Source organism: Balaenoptera acutorostrata, chromosome 2 (genome assembly GCF_949987535.1).
Source record: "Balaenoptera acutorostrata chromosome 2, mBalAcu1.1, whole genome shotgun sequence".
Classification (NCBI taxonomy): Eukaryota; Metazoa; Chordata; class Mammalia; order Artiodactyla; family Balaenopteridae; genus Balaenoptera; species Balaenoptera acutorostrata.
In genome coordinates this window covers 35,323,550-35,337,358 of record NC_080065.1, presented here as the reverse complement: position 1 = coordinate 35,337,358, position 13,809 = coordinate 35,323,550, and the positions used below count along the sequence as shown (strand labels likewise).

Here is a 13,809-nt window from a genome sequence, read left to right as displayed (position 1 = left end):
GCAGAACCTCAGTCCATGCTTTCCAAGAGTTCTTTTTATTTTTTTATTTTTTATTTTTTTAATATTTTATTTATTTATTTATTTATGGCTGTGTTGGGTCTTCGTTTCTGTGTGAGGGCTTTCTCCAGTTGCGGAGAGCGGGGGCCACTCTTCATCGCGGTGCGCAGGCCCCTCACTATCGCGGCCTCTCTTGTTGCGGAGCACAGGCTCCAGACGCGCAGGCTCAGTAATTGTGGCTCACGGGCCCAGTCGCTCCGCGGCATGTGGGATCCTCCCAGACAAGGGCTGGAACCCGTGTCCCCTGCATTGGCAGGCAGACTCTCAACCACTGCGCCACCAGGGAAGCCCAAGAGTTCTTTTTAATCTTACATTTAATCTTATGTTTTTCCAAGTGTTCCTTATGTCTTATGTTTTTCTCTTTGCTAAGACACTTGTAATTCTGGCTTTCCTATCAGCTGACTTACATTTCATATTCAGACTGGATATATTTTATGTAGCTGTCTTCATCATAAATCAACAGTTTTAAATAAACCACATAGTTAATTGTCCCAGTGATTTCAGATCTAAGAATAGAATTTGTTGTTATATTTAGCACTTTCACTAACTCTCTTTTCATAAGGAAAAAAAAGAAAAAGAAGAAAGGAAGGAAGGGAGGAAGGAAGAAAGGAAACAGCATAAATATAATTTAGTTCTTTAGCATATAATATTAAAAGAAAGCAATTTACAAGTCATGTCAATCACATTTATCCCCAAAGGACATACTGCCACTAGCAGCATGATTTTAAATATCAGTGAGAGACTACATATGCAAAGTGTGGGATAAAAATCTGCATTTAAACAAGATCCCCAGGTGATGCAGATACACACTGAAGTTTGAGAAGCACTACTATATTCAATATTTATTACATATTTTTGTCTCCTAGGACACCATGGATATATGAAGGAGAAGATTTACCGATTCTTGCTCTGACAAGGCACACTGCAGGGTCCACAGCAGGATAGGAAGGGAAATGTGAAAATGATCCCAGCTAGCACGTACTGGGTGCTAACCCTCTGCTAGGTGCTCTGCTAAGTGATTCACATGCATTTATTAATAGAATCCTTATAACAGCCCCCTGAAAAGAGATTCAATTATTATCCCCATACAAAGATAGGGAAATTAAGGCTAAGAAAGGCTAAAAGTAACCTGTCCAGGTTGACACAGTCAATTCAGAGCTTGAGCCATGTGAGTCACTCCCTAGTCACATCACACTGCTTCCTGCATGTGTGAAGGGCATACGACAATCGACATTAAGGCATAAAAAAATTACTGATAATTAGAATGCCAAGAAAATCTTAAGAAAAGTTCCAATAGGATTTTATTAAACTTGATAAGTTATCTGTAAAGTTTATACAAAATGAAAATGTATGAGAATCACTTTCAAAAAACGTTCTGAGGGAAAAAACTACAAATATATACTCCTAGATATAAAAATATACCATCAAGCTGTAGCATTTAACACAGGTGATACTGGCAGAAGAAGAGACAAAAATAGATCAGTGAAATAGGGTAGAATCCTGAAACAGGGCCTTATATAAATAGGAATTTATTTTACTGTAAAAACAGAATTTCAAATGAGTTAGAAAAAAGTTGTATGATTAAATACCTGGTATTGGATCAACTGCTTAAAACTTAAGAAAAAAGTTAGGTTACATTTTACCTTTCACCTTATACAAAAATCTGATATTTTGAAGAGCTAAACGTAAAACCAAAATAATAAAAGTATTAGAAAAAAACACTTAAAAATAATTTTTAGGTGAAAAAGACCTTTCTAAGCTAGACAAAGCACAGAAAGCATAAGATTGCAGAGTTGATTACACAAACATTTAAAACTTCTGTGCAGCAAAAGATAGTTAAAAATAAAAGCATTGGGCTTCCCTGGTGGCACAGTGGTTGAGAATCCACCTGCCAACGCAGGGGACACGGGTTCGATCACTGGTCTGGGAGGATCCCACATGCCACAGAGCAACTAAGCCCGTGTGCCACAACTACTGAGCCTGCGCTCTACAGCCCGTGAGCCACAACTACTGAGCCAACGTGCCACAACTACTGAGCCCGTGCACCACAACTACTGAAGCCTGCACGCCTAGAGCCCGTGCTCCGCAACAAGAGAAGTCACTGCAGTGAGAAACCCGCACACTGCAACGAAGACCCAACACAGCCAAAAATAACAAATAAATAAATAAAAGCATTATGAATGGATAAGCAGAATGTGGTATACATAAACAATGGAATATTATTCAGCCTTAAAAAGGAAGGAAATTCTGATACATACTACAGCATGGATGAGCCTTGAGGACATTTTGCTAAGTGAAATAAGCCAGTTACAAAAAGGCAAAGACTATATGATTCCTCCATTTATATGAGGTACCTGGAGTATTTGAATGCATAGAGACAGAAAGTAGAATGATGGTTGTCAGGGGTTGGGGAGAGGGGGAATGGGGAATTATTGTCTAATGGGCACAGAGTTTCAGTTTTGCAAGATGAAGAGTTCTGGAGATGGGTGGTGGTGACGGTTGCACAACAGTATGAATGTACTTAACGACACAGACCTGTATACTTAAAATGATTAAAATGGTAAATTTTATATTATGTATTTTACCATAATAAAAAAAATTTGGAAAATGAGCATTACACTAGAAAAAATATTTGCATCATCTACAACAGACAAAAGATTAAGAAACTGAGTACCTGTAGAGCTTCTGCAGTAAATAGAAATAAGAGAAAGCAACTCAGTAGAAAAGTGAGCGAAGGATATACACAGGTAATTGACAGGAGACACACAAGATCCATAAATATTGTGTTTAGAAATATTAAATTGCAGCAATAATCAGCAAAATGCAAATTAAAATGCCTTATTCGGTTTCACTCATTTACCGGATTTGAAAATTTAAATTAAAAAAAAAGAGGTAACACCTGGTTTTAGGAAGGATGAGGGAAATAGATTCTCATGGGCTGAGTTTAAATTAGTACCTGGGGTGGGTCAGTGGTGCAATTTGAAGGGTTATATCCATCAAGTTGAAAAATGGATAAACCCTTTCACCCACAAATCGCTCTCCTAGGATATTATACTCAGGCTTAAGCACAAAGATGAATGCCCAATCTTCCCTGAAGCACTGTTGCTAATGCTGAATAATTTTAAACAACTCAAATGTCCATCAATAAGGGAAAGGATGAATAAATGTCTCTAATTAAAATAATAAGAAATAAGAATAAGCATTATTACTTTAGAATAACATGTAGCCATTAGCAAAAGAGGTACATACAGAGATGTTAGATCTCTAAGACTTGGGGGTGAAAAAGTAAGCTGCACAATGATAGTAAGATCTCATTTACATATATTAAAACATAGTGTAGGGCTTCCCTGGTGGCACAGTGGTTGAGAATCTGCCTGCCAATGCAGGGGACACAGGTTCGAGCCCTGGTCCGGGAAGATCCCACATGCCACGGACTAGCTAAGCCTGTGCACCACAACTACTGAGCCTGAGCTCTAGAGCCCGGGAGCCACAACTACTGAGCCCACCCACCACAACTACTGAAGCCCGCGCGCCTAGAGCCTGTGCTCTGCAACAAGAGAAGCGACCGCAATGAGAAGCCCACGCACCACAACAAAGAGTAGCTCCCACTCACCACAACTAGAGAAAGCCCGTGTGCAGAAACGAAGACCCAACAAAGCCAAAAATAAATAAATAAATAAATAAATAAATAAATAAATAAATAAATAGATAGATAATTGTACAATTTTAAAAAAAGAAAAATATCTTTAAAAAAACATAGTGTATATATACATATTATGCAATTGTACAGAAAAGAAAAAACTTGGAATAGTGGGTACCAACCTGAACTTACCCTCTTCTGAGTGGGAGTAGGAGTGACCAAGGTTCTGCATTTCATTTCATATAGTTCGTATATATATTCACTTATTATTTGCATTATTTTTAAAACACAAAAGTAAAATAGACAACCTTGTAAAAGCAAGGACACAGCTGCTGGAGAAGAAACTTGTGCTTTACAGAGCAAGGAAGGCTGCTTGGAGGGAGGGGTATTTCTCACAAAATCTTATTTGTCTTATATTTCTGCCTTTCATATAGTTTTTTCAATCAAGGAGGACTTCCTCCACCAGGGAAAAGAGAGCCAGGGCTCACTGTTCCTGTAAGTGAGCAAGATGACACTCACTCAGTTTTCCTTCCACCCAAGCCAAAAATCCTCCCACAAGGAAAACACACGCCTTCCTCCTGTCAAATCACAGTACCACCGATTCCTCTTTCAACACCCTGATAGTTTTCCTGATTTGGTTCCTTTTTCAGGACAAAAGGGTTACAAGAAACAACAGAGACTCTGGACACCTCTGTGCACCCCTGTAGATGTTCCTGCTCTTTCAGGTTAAAGAAAGGGGTAGAAGGAAAAGACCCGGTGTTCTCCCCCTTGTGGCTCCAGTTCCCGATGGACACCTAAGACCAGCCCTTTCCTCTCAAGGTGGCCTTTGATACAGAAGCTTTAGACACTTGTGCTGAGACAAGAGGAGGCAGAACAGGTACCACAAGGAGGCAAGTTACAGCTGAGAATTAGCTCTGCCCAACAATCACGTTAGCTGGTGAGCTCCCTGCCACTGGAGGCATTCTAACAATACTGAACGCTCTCGGGGAGATGCCAAACTTAGCATGCCCTGAAGATTCTGAGTAGGCAGATGAAGCTGGAGTCCAGCGCTTTGAAAAGCTTCAAGAATGATTCTAAGACACAGCTAAGTTTGGGAACCCCTGGCCACTATGACCCTCTGGGGCCCTTCAGCTTCAAGGGTCTCTGAGTGCATTTTAAAGCAGCCCAGGAGAGAGACAAAGCAGGACAATAATGAAGCTCCACGAGTGGGGTGGGGTGGGAGACACTCCAAAAAGGGTCCTAGAGTTTGAGGCACAACACAGTGGTTATAAGCAGATTCCAAAGCCAAATCCTGACTCTGTCACCTGCTAGCTGTGTGACCACAGACAAGTTACTTAACTTCTCTGGGTCTCAGTTTTCTCACTGATAAAATCAGAATGAGAAAACTGTTACCTACCTCACTGGTGAAGCTTAAATCGTCTAGCATATGTACAGTACTTAGAATAGTGCCTGGTCCCATAGCAAGTGTGAATCATTATCATTTTGCAGAGGAGGAGACAGAGGCTGAGGCCATAAAGTTAACCTGACCCAAGTCCCAAAGTCAGTTTAGACTTGAGAATAAGACCCAGAGCTTCTTTCCTTCTAGCTCAAATGAAATACACTACATTCAGTTCTGTCATATCCTCTGCCTACATCGACCCCTCTTGAGTTGGAGAATAAGCTTGTTCAGTCTTCAGGCTTGTCAGTTACCAGGCGTCCCTGCTCAGCGGCACTGCGCCCTGTGCTTCCCACCACAGGACAGGCAGGCAGGACGGATGGATGCGTGAGCGGGCCAAGCACTGTCAAGAAAGGGCTCTCGGTGTCAGAGGCAAAGCCCCGCGCTTCGCGACGTCAGTGCCACCGCGGCCAGCTCTACGGTCTTGGAAAAGTTATTGAACCCCTCCGTGCTTTTTGCCTAGGAAAGGTTTGTCTATAAAAGGGTGAGGGGTGGGTTAGTTACAAACGCAAGGCTCCCACCGCCCAGCCAGACACCTCGGCGCTCCTTCCATTCGCTTGGCGTCTACCGCAGACACCTCCCCGGGATTTCCCGCTCCACCTGCGCGTGAGCGCCTCCCGCTTCCAGGTGTAAATAGAGACCGGGTGGAGAGAGATCGCGGACTGCGAGAGGAATGACTGTCAGGTGGGAGTTTAGGGAGCGTGAGGGGAGGCTGGAGACAGCAGTTCACTCTGGAGTGCTGGGAGAGAGGCAAAAGTGGGTCAAATGGGAATTTTAACTACCAACTACCTGCGAAAGAGGCGGTGGAATGGCGAACGTAAAAGCAGGGTAGGAACCGTCGTGGTGTCCCCAGCAGCGTGCGCTCTGGGAAGAATCAGTATTCCAGTGTTACGCACCAGGCCGGCGCGCCACGGGTGAGGACCCCTCAAAGCACCGTCTCGGAGCAGAGCGAACCCCGAACCAAAGCAAACGCGGGGCCTCGGCGGCGCCGAGCAGGGGAGAAGACGGCTGAGCTCCGGGCCGCGTCCAGCCGGGTAGGGCTGGCAAAGGGGTCGGATTCTTCCCGACGCCACCCGGGTCCGTCCGTCGGAAGAGCCACGGAGGGAGGCGGGGCGCGCGGAGGGGAGCGGGACGGGCGGTCGGGTGGGTACTCACCCCGCGGGCGGAAGGCTCCGCGAGCCGGGCTGAGTCGTCGGCGTGGCTGCCGCCCCGGTGCGAGGCGGGGGCGAGCCCGGGTGTGGACGTGCAGGGCCGGCCCCGCGCCCGGGCTATGAATCAGCTGCGGGGCGCGCGCCCAGGGGCGGGAGTTACGGGAAAGCGGCGGGGGAGGGCAGAGGGCCGAGGACTTTTGCAATTTCCCGTCTCGCTGCGCACTCTTGGCACTCCTGGGACCCACAGGAATTCGCCTCCTTTGGGTCCCCGGGGGGAGCGGACGGGACCCTGCAGATGTGCGGGCCCCCGGACGCGGTGGCCGGGGGAAAGGAAGTGGGAGAGGCCTGGAAAGGAAAAGTGGAAACCGAAAACTCGGCGGGCCGGGCATCGCGCCCCCGTGCCGCGCTGCGGACCCCGCCGGGCGGCCACCCAGCGGGCGCGGAGCGAAGCCGGTGGGATCCCGCGGGGCCACTTGTTATCCCAACCTAGAGGCAGACCCCCTGGGCTCCGGGGCAGAAAGTCTTTGGGTAAAAGACAAGCGCCCCAGGCAAACTTCTTACTGTGTTTCCGTTTGGCGTTCAGAGCAATACAAATAAAAAGTAGAGTTCTAGGATCCTGCTTCGCGTTCCTCTCTAGAAATGCCCTATCACAGTCTCGCCTGCAGCAGCTGTCCTGAAACCTTAGTTTCACAAAGAGCTGTGTGTGCTGCAGCATGGCTTACTTTTCCTCTTAATAATGCCATCCAGACTTTGAAATACATATTTCAAATACAGGGCCTTTGACATGCATATTTGCCCTCTCCTCGTAGTTATATGATGGACTCTGTAAAGGCTTATCGACTTTGGAGCTGGTATGGGAACCAGCTAAATACGGTTGCTATGGTGGTAGACTTGGACCCAGAGAGGAGAGTGGGGGGCTCAGGTGTCGGGCAGGGATGTCCCGCATCTCCGGAGGCTTGTCCATGGGGCCTAGTTCTGGTCAGCTAAGCCTGGTGGGATTCAGGTACTGCAAAGTACCACAGATGGCAGGGACTGGGGGAACCAAGAGTAATCAAGAAGGGTCACCCATGAATCATATCTTAGAATCACTTATTGAATTGACTGGATGGCTCAAAATAATGTCAGAATCAGCCCAAATGTTACTTTTATGTTTGTCCTTTTTGCTCCTTTATGTCATTTTTTGCTCTCCGAATGCCATCCCAGGGAAAGAATTCTTTTTAGGCCTAAATACACATAATATCTAATGGTGCCACGAAGACACCATTACTATGCTCCATGTAGTAAATGTTTGATGATAATGAAGTTAAAGGTACTTTTGTCTAAATAAATGAATGGTCCTTTGCCACACCTCTCATTACTCCAAGATTTTTTTTTTAATTATTATTTATTTATTTATTCATTCTTGGCTGTGTTGGGTCTTCGCCTCTGCGCGAGGGCTCTCTCCAGCTGTGGCAAGCGGGGGCCACTCTTCATCGCGGTGCGCGGGCCTCTCACTATCGTGGCCTCTCCCGTCTCGGAGCACAGGCTCCAGACGCGCAGGCTCAGCAGCTGTGACTCACGGGCCTAGTCGCTCCGCGGCACGCGGGATCCTCCCAGACCGGGGCTCGAACCCGCATCCCCTGCATCGACAGGCAGATTCTCAACCACTGCGCCACCAGGGAAGCCCCAAGATTTTTTTTTTTTTTTTTTAAACATCTTTATTGGAGTGTAATTGCTTTACAGTGGTGTGTTAGTTTCTGCTTTATAACAAAATGAATCAGCTATACATATACATATATCCCCATATCCCCTCCCTCTTGCATCTGCCTCCCACCCTCCCTATCTCACCCCTCTAGGTGGTCACAAAGCACTGAGCTGATCTCCCTGTGCTATGCGGCTGCTTCCCACTAGTTATCTATTTTACATTTGGGGACCTGGTCTGACAGAGGTTCTGTAGCCACGCAGATAGCTAAACTAATGGAGTCCAAGAGTTTTTTTAAAGAGTCCATCAATTTAGCCATCTGCGTGGCTACGGAAGCTCTGTCAGACCAGGTCCCAAAGGGTTAGGAAGGCTTTCTGATTCTCTGTTTCACTGAGTGAAAAAAAATGTTAATTTCTTCTTTACAGAAACAGTTCAGAAGGGTGTTTCTTAGAGCAGATGAGATGCCAAATAAAAAATATTGAGTGTGATGAATTTCCGCAAAGTGAGTCTTCACTTACTTTGGGCTCCTATAACAATTGAAAGAAACTGAGTTACAAAAAATCGGTGCTGTTGGTTCATGACCTCAGGGAATTCCCCTAGTGAAATTCTAAACTTGCCCCCTTACACAAAGGTCAAGGAGAGGTTGACCCATTCAGATTGGTAGGTGGCAGTGTTAATAGGCAGGGAATTTACATAGGAGGCTTGTCTCAGGCAGCAGCAAGATAAATACATCTACTCTCCTGCCTGCCAGAATCTTAAAAGTTTACATAGAAGCCTTAATGGGGTTCAGTCCAGTGTACAGACCACATGATCTCAACAACACATTGCTCTCTCAAGGCTACATCCTTGAAAATGGCTCCTGGTACAGGAACAGTGGGCAGAACATACATTCCAAGGACAGGGGAGGGGAAAAAGAGGCTCTAATTGCCTGGGGTTGGAGGGTCAACCAGAGGTCACGTCCTCTCAATGACATCCTCAAACAGGTGCCCACGTAAAATTCATTTATTTTGTGCACCATTCTAATTTCTTGAGTATATTCCTCTTTCTAGAGACTAATTACTATAACACTTGTAAATCTGTGATCATACCCTTAGGATGGTGTACTAGGTTGAATAGTGTCCTCTAAAAATTCATGTCCACCCAGAACTTCAGAATATGACCCTATTTGGAAATACTGTTTTTGCAGATTTAATCAAGTTAAGATGAGGTCAGAATGGATTAATCCAGTGACTGCTATCCTTATAGGAAGAGGGAAATTTGGACCCAGATACCCAGGAGGGACGCCATGTGACTACTGAGGCAGAGATTGGAGTTATTCTGCATCAAGCCAAGGAATGCGAAGGATTGCTGGCCACCAGCAGAGGCCAGAAGAAAGGTACAGAGAAGCATGGTTTTAAACACAGTTTCATATGTTGTCATAACAAAGAACATTAAACAAGTCAGGGTTACATTCCTTCAAGGTTTCAAAAAGCCCAGATCAGCACGTACACAGGGAGTTAGTATGGCCTTGGCATCTGGGGAGGGAGTCTTGTCATTGAAGGAGTACCAGCATTGGCATCCCAGGAAGGAAGGCATTTAATCTTTATTTTTAACATGGACATTCTTTACTTCTGGTCAGTGCTCCCTTTTCTTTCATAATTAAAGCAGACGTACAATGTATGTTTGATACGCCACAAGCAGGCTGTTTTAGTTAGCATAAAATTCAAGTTAACTCATGCATAAGCCAGAGTGACTTCCTCATACCTCAATATGTGAAAATTTCCTTTATCATTTCCCTGTCCCCTTCTTGTTCTCCATGTGTCCCCTAGATGTTGGCGTGTCCCAGGGCTCCATCCACGGCACTCTCCTCTGAATCCACACAGTCTCCCGAATGATCACGTCCATGGTCCTGATTTCCATGATCACTTGTGCTCTGATGACCCTTGAATCTTCCTCTCCATTACAATTATTTCATGTGAACTCTAGACCAACTTATTTGTACATCAAAATCAATATGTCCAGGTTCAAACGCTTCATGTTTCCCCCTTTGATTCTCTTGTATTAAGTGAATGGCCAAAACTTTAATTCAGGTACCAAGTCAAAAAACCTGGGAATGACCCTTCATCCATCCTCCCTCATCTGCCATCTTCCACCAGAAGGTCTCATATATGTAACTATGATAGGGGAGGCATGAATGGAATGTAGCCCTACCCTATCCAATTTCTCAGGGGAAATATAGTTCTATAAATGTTAGTAACATTATATAGATATGGCTATGGATATAGATATAGGTATATAAAATCAGCTATGTAAATTGTGAAATATAATTATTATACTATTTGTTCAACTGCTACAAATATCTGTAATTACATGTTTGGCAGTATTTGGTAACCAAACTGATAGAATTTGAGGGAATTGGGAGTTTTCTGAAGAAAGTGGCTTCATCAAGTAAGTACTAGATGATGATTTACAATTACCCTCATGGATAAGAATTCTCTATTTTTGGGGGCATGTTGTCACATTTGACATAGGTCTTTTAGGTCTTAAAGCATGCTGCTGTGGTTATGATTGTATTGGTGATACTGGCATTATTTCTAAGAAAACTTAATGGAAATTAAAATGTTATTTTGTAAATGTATTCTTGTATTGTGAAAAACTAAACAGGCCTTTTGAAAAGTTTCTAATCTAAAGTATATCATAAATCTTGGTTAGTTAAGAGACAGCTATTATTTCCATATATATATATATATATATATATATATACATACCCAAAAGCAAATAAAAAAAGGGAGCCGGCAATGACAAAGCAAGATGTTGAGTGTTAGGGGGCCACGTGGAGCTTTCATATTTTATAATTTCAGAGGATTCCCTATAAGTACTTGAGTATGAATTGCCTTCCTTCAATGTCTGTTAAGTGAATTTAAGTGAGGGATAACATCATCCTTAATAGTTCTAAAGGAGTTTCTTGCTTGAACTAAATATTACTGGAAGATTGGGTGATGAATTGATTGATTCTACATATTCCACCCTCTCCTGGATATTGCAATTATGTTCACACCTTATTCCAGAATCATCAGAAACCAGGCAGTGGGGAGAACTTTTTTGGATCTTTATCTTTTTTTGCTCCATGGGCTTTAGGGATAATGTTGCATATGTGTTTGCTTGGATAGCTGCTTTTATTCTCTTGACCTATGGTTATGAGGATTAATAAAAATGAGTGCAGTAATTAATGCTACAGGATAGAACATTAATCCAGTTAGGAAGGAAGTACTTTGGGGGACAGTTAGGTGGGAACTTTGAGAACTTTTGAAAATGATTTGCTAAGCTTGACCTAAAATAAGTCTATAGTCGTGTTTATGTTTAAACAGCATCTCTTATAGATAGCATGTAGTTGGGACTTTTTAAAAAAGTACATTCTCTGCATTTTAATTTGATAGGGAGTGTTTAGCACACTTACATTTAAGGTAATTATTGATATGGTTGGGTTTAACCTACCACTTTACCATATGTTTTCTGTTTTGTTCCCTCTGCTTCTTGTTCTTCTGTTTCTCCTTTTCTGCCTTCTTTTATATTAAATGACTTTTAAAAGAATTTTATTTTAAATTTACCTTTTGGGTTTTTGTTATTCCTCTTGACAGGATTTTTTGGTGTGTGGCCTAATGGATTACAATATACATCCTTAATTTTTACTGTTTGGTTGAGATAATATTGTACCATTTCACCTACCATTTAACCACAACTCCTGTCCTTTACATTACAGTAGTAAAATGTATTGCATTTATGACAAGATAAAACTGGCATGTGATATGTATTTTAAAGAAATTAAGAGGAAAAATAGTCTTTTATATTTACCCACATATTTACCTTTACCCCAATGTTCTTCAGTCCTCCCAGAGATCTAAGTTTTCATCTTATCTCATTTCCCTAAGCCTGAAGAACTTCCTTTAGCATTTTTTTAGTGCAGGTATACTGGAGATACGTTCTCTTAGTTGTTTATTTTTGTTTGTTTTTGTCTTGTTTTGTTTTTTAATGTCTTTACTTCATTTCATCCTTGAGGGATATTTTTGTTGGGTATAGGATTCTCAGTTGACAGCTTTTTCCTTTCAACACTTTTAAAATGTTGTTCCGTGGTTTTCTGGCCTCCATTGTGTCTGATGAGAAATGAGCAATTATTCAAATCATTGTTTCCCTGTATATATAATATGTCATTTTTCTCTGGTTGCTGTCAAAATTTTTCTTTCTCTTTGGTTGTCAATAATTTGACAATGATGTGCCTAGAGATTTAAAAATTATTATTATCATTATTCATCAGGTTTGACATTTGTTGAGCTTCTTGAATTTGCAAATTTATGTTTTTTAACAAATTTGAGAAATTTTCAGGTAGTATTTCTTCAAAATTTTTTTTTCTGCTCCATTATCTTTTTCATCTCTCCCTGAGAATCCAATTACTCATATGTTAGGCCCCTTCATATAGTCCCAAATACCCACATGATTTTATTAATTGTTTTCAATTTTTTCTTTGTTTTTTTCAGACTGGATAACTTCTATCAAACTGTATTTAAGCTTACTGACTCCTATCCTATCATCTTAATTTTGCTATCAAATTCATCTTCTAAATAGATAGATAGTGTAAATTTCAGTTCTTAAATTTTTCTTTTCTATATATATTTTCTATTTCTTTACTGATATTTACTATCCTTGAGATCATGATGGGCATATTTTCCTTTACCTCACTGAGCATAGTTCTAATTGCTGCTTTTAGAGCATTGCTCGTTCATTCCAACATTTAGACACCTTAGAGCCAGTCTTTATTGATTGTTTCTCTTATGAGAATGGATCGCATTTTCCTGGTTTGTTTATTTATTCATTTTTGGATTGCCAAGTAATTTTGGACTGCAACCTAGATGTTGTAAATATTATGTTATGAAAACTGGATTCTGTTACATTCCTCCAAGGTATTGATTTTCTTTTTTTTTTTTTTTTTTTATATTTTATTTATTTATTTATTTTTAATTTTTGGCTGTGTTGGGTCTCCGTTTCTGTACGAGGCCTTTCTCTAGTTGTGGCAAGCGGGGGCCACTCTTCATCGCGGTGCGCGGGCCTCTCACTATCGCGGCCTCTCTTGTTGCGGAGCACAGGCTCCAGACGCGCAGGCTCAGTAATTGTGGCTCACGGGCCCAGTTGCTCCGTGGCATGTGGGATCTTCCCAGACCAGGGCTCGAACCCGTGTCCCCTGCATTGGCAGGCAGATTCTCAACCACTGCGCCACCAGGGAAGCCCCTTGATTTTCTTTTTAAATGGGCAGTAAATGTGGTGAGACTCAAACTCCAAACATGATATTGATCACAGTAGTAGAAGCTCAAATCCGAGTTCAGTTGTTTTTTTGGCTTTAGCTGGGCTCCTTTGAGTCAGCCTCGCACAATCATGATTCAGAGATTATCCGTGATGTAAGTTTAAACACAGAATATAAGCTTCTTCCTCCCTAGCTATCTCTTTTCTGCCATTTCCCACCTCATTTTCCAAAGGATGTGGTTGCCTCAAGCTCTGACCTCTGGTTCTTCAAGCCAGAAATGTTGTAGAGTTTCTAACAGAGCTTTGGTTACCGCCATGCTGCACAGACCTGTGTGGTCTCAGGCTAAGGGCCATAAAATGTGGGAAACTCCCTCCCTACTCTTTCCCTGCTTCAAAGTGTTAACTCCCTTCCAGAATCTTTCTGTTTTTGTCAATTCTCCACTGCTTTTAAGTGCTTCTTATTTTTTTCCTAGTGTTTTATATTGTCATATGTAGGAGGGGCAGTTTAATAGGAGCCACTCAGCTCTGACTGGAAGGGCACTCCCTACGGTTACATTTTGAAATGCTAAGTGAT

At 42.5% G+C, this 13,809-nt stretch overlaps 1 protein-coding gene across 4 annotated transcripts in view; it reads right to left on the bottom strand.

Annotated features, from left to right (window-relative positions):
- The window catches only part of OSMR (oncostatin M receptor), a 56,090-nt gene extending 49,673 nt beyond the window's left edge, over positions 1-6,417 (bottom strand). For 3 of the 4 annotated variants that reach the window (XR_009007188.1, XM_007192172.2, XM_028169041.2), the window contains exon 1: positions 6,288-6,417. The gene's annotated coding sequence lies outside the window, so the exon portion shown is untranslated. Of the gene's footprint in view, positions 1-5,921; positions 6,197-6,287 lie in introns of those variants that run through there. The other variant, XM_007192173.3, reaches the window with a different exon arrangement.
- Positions 6,418-13,809: the final 7,392 nt, after the last annotated feature.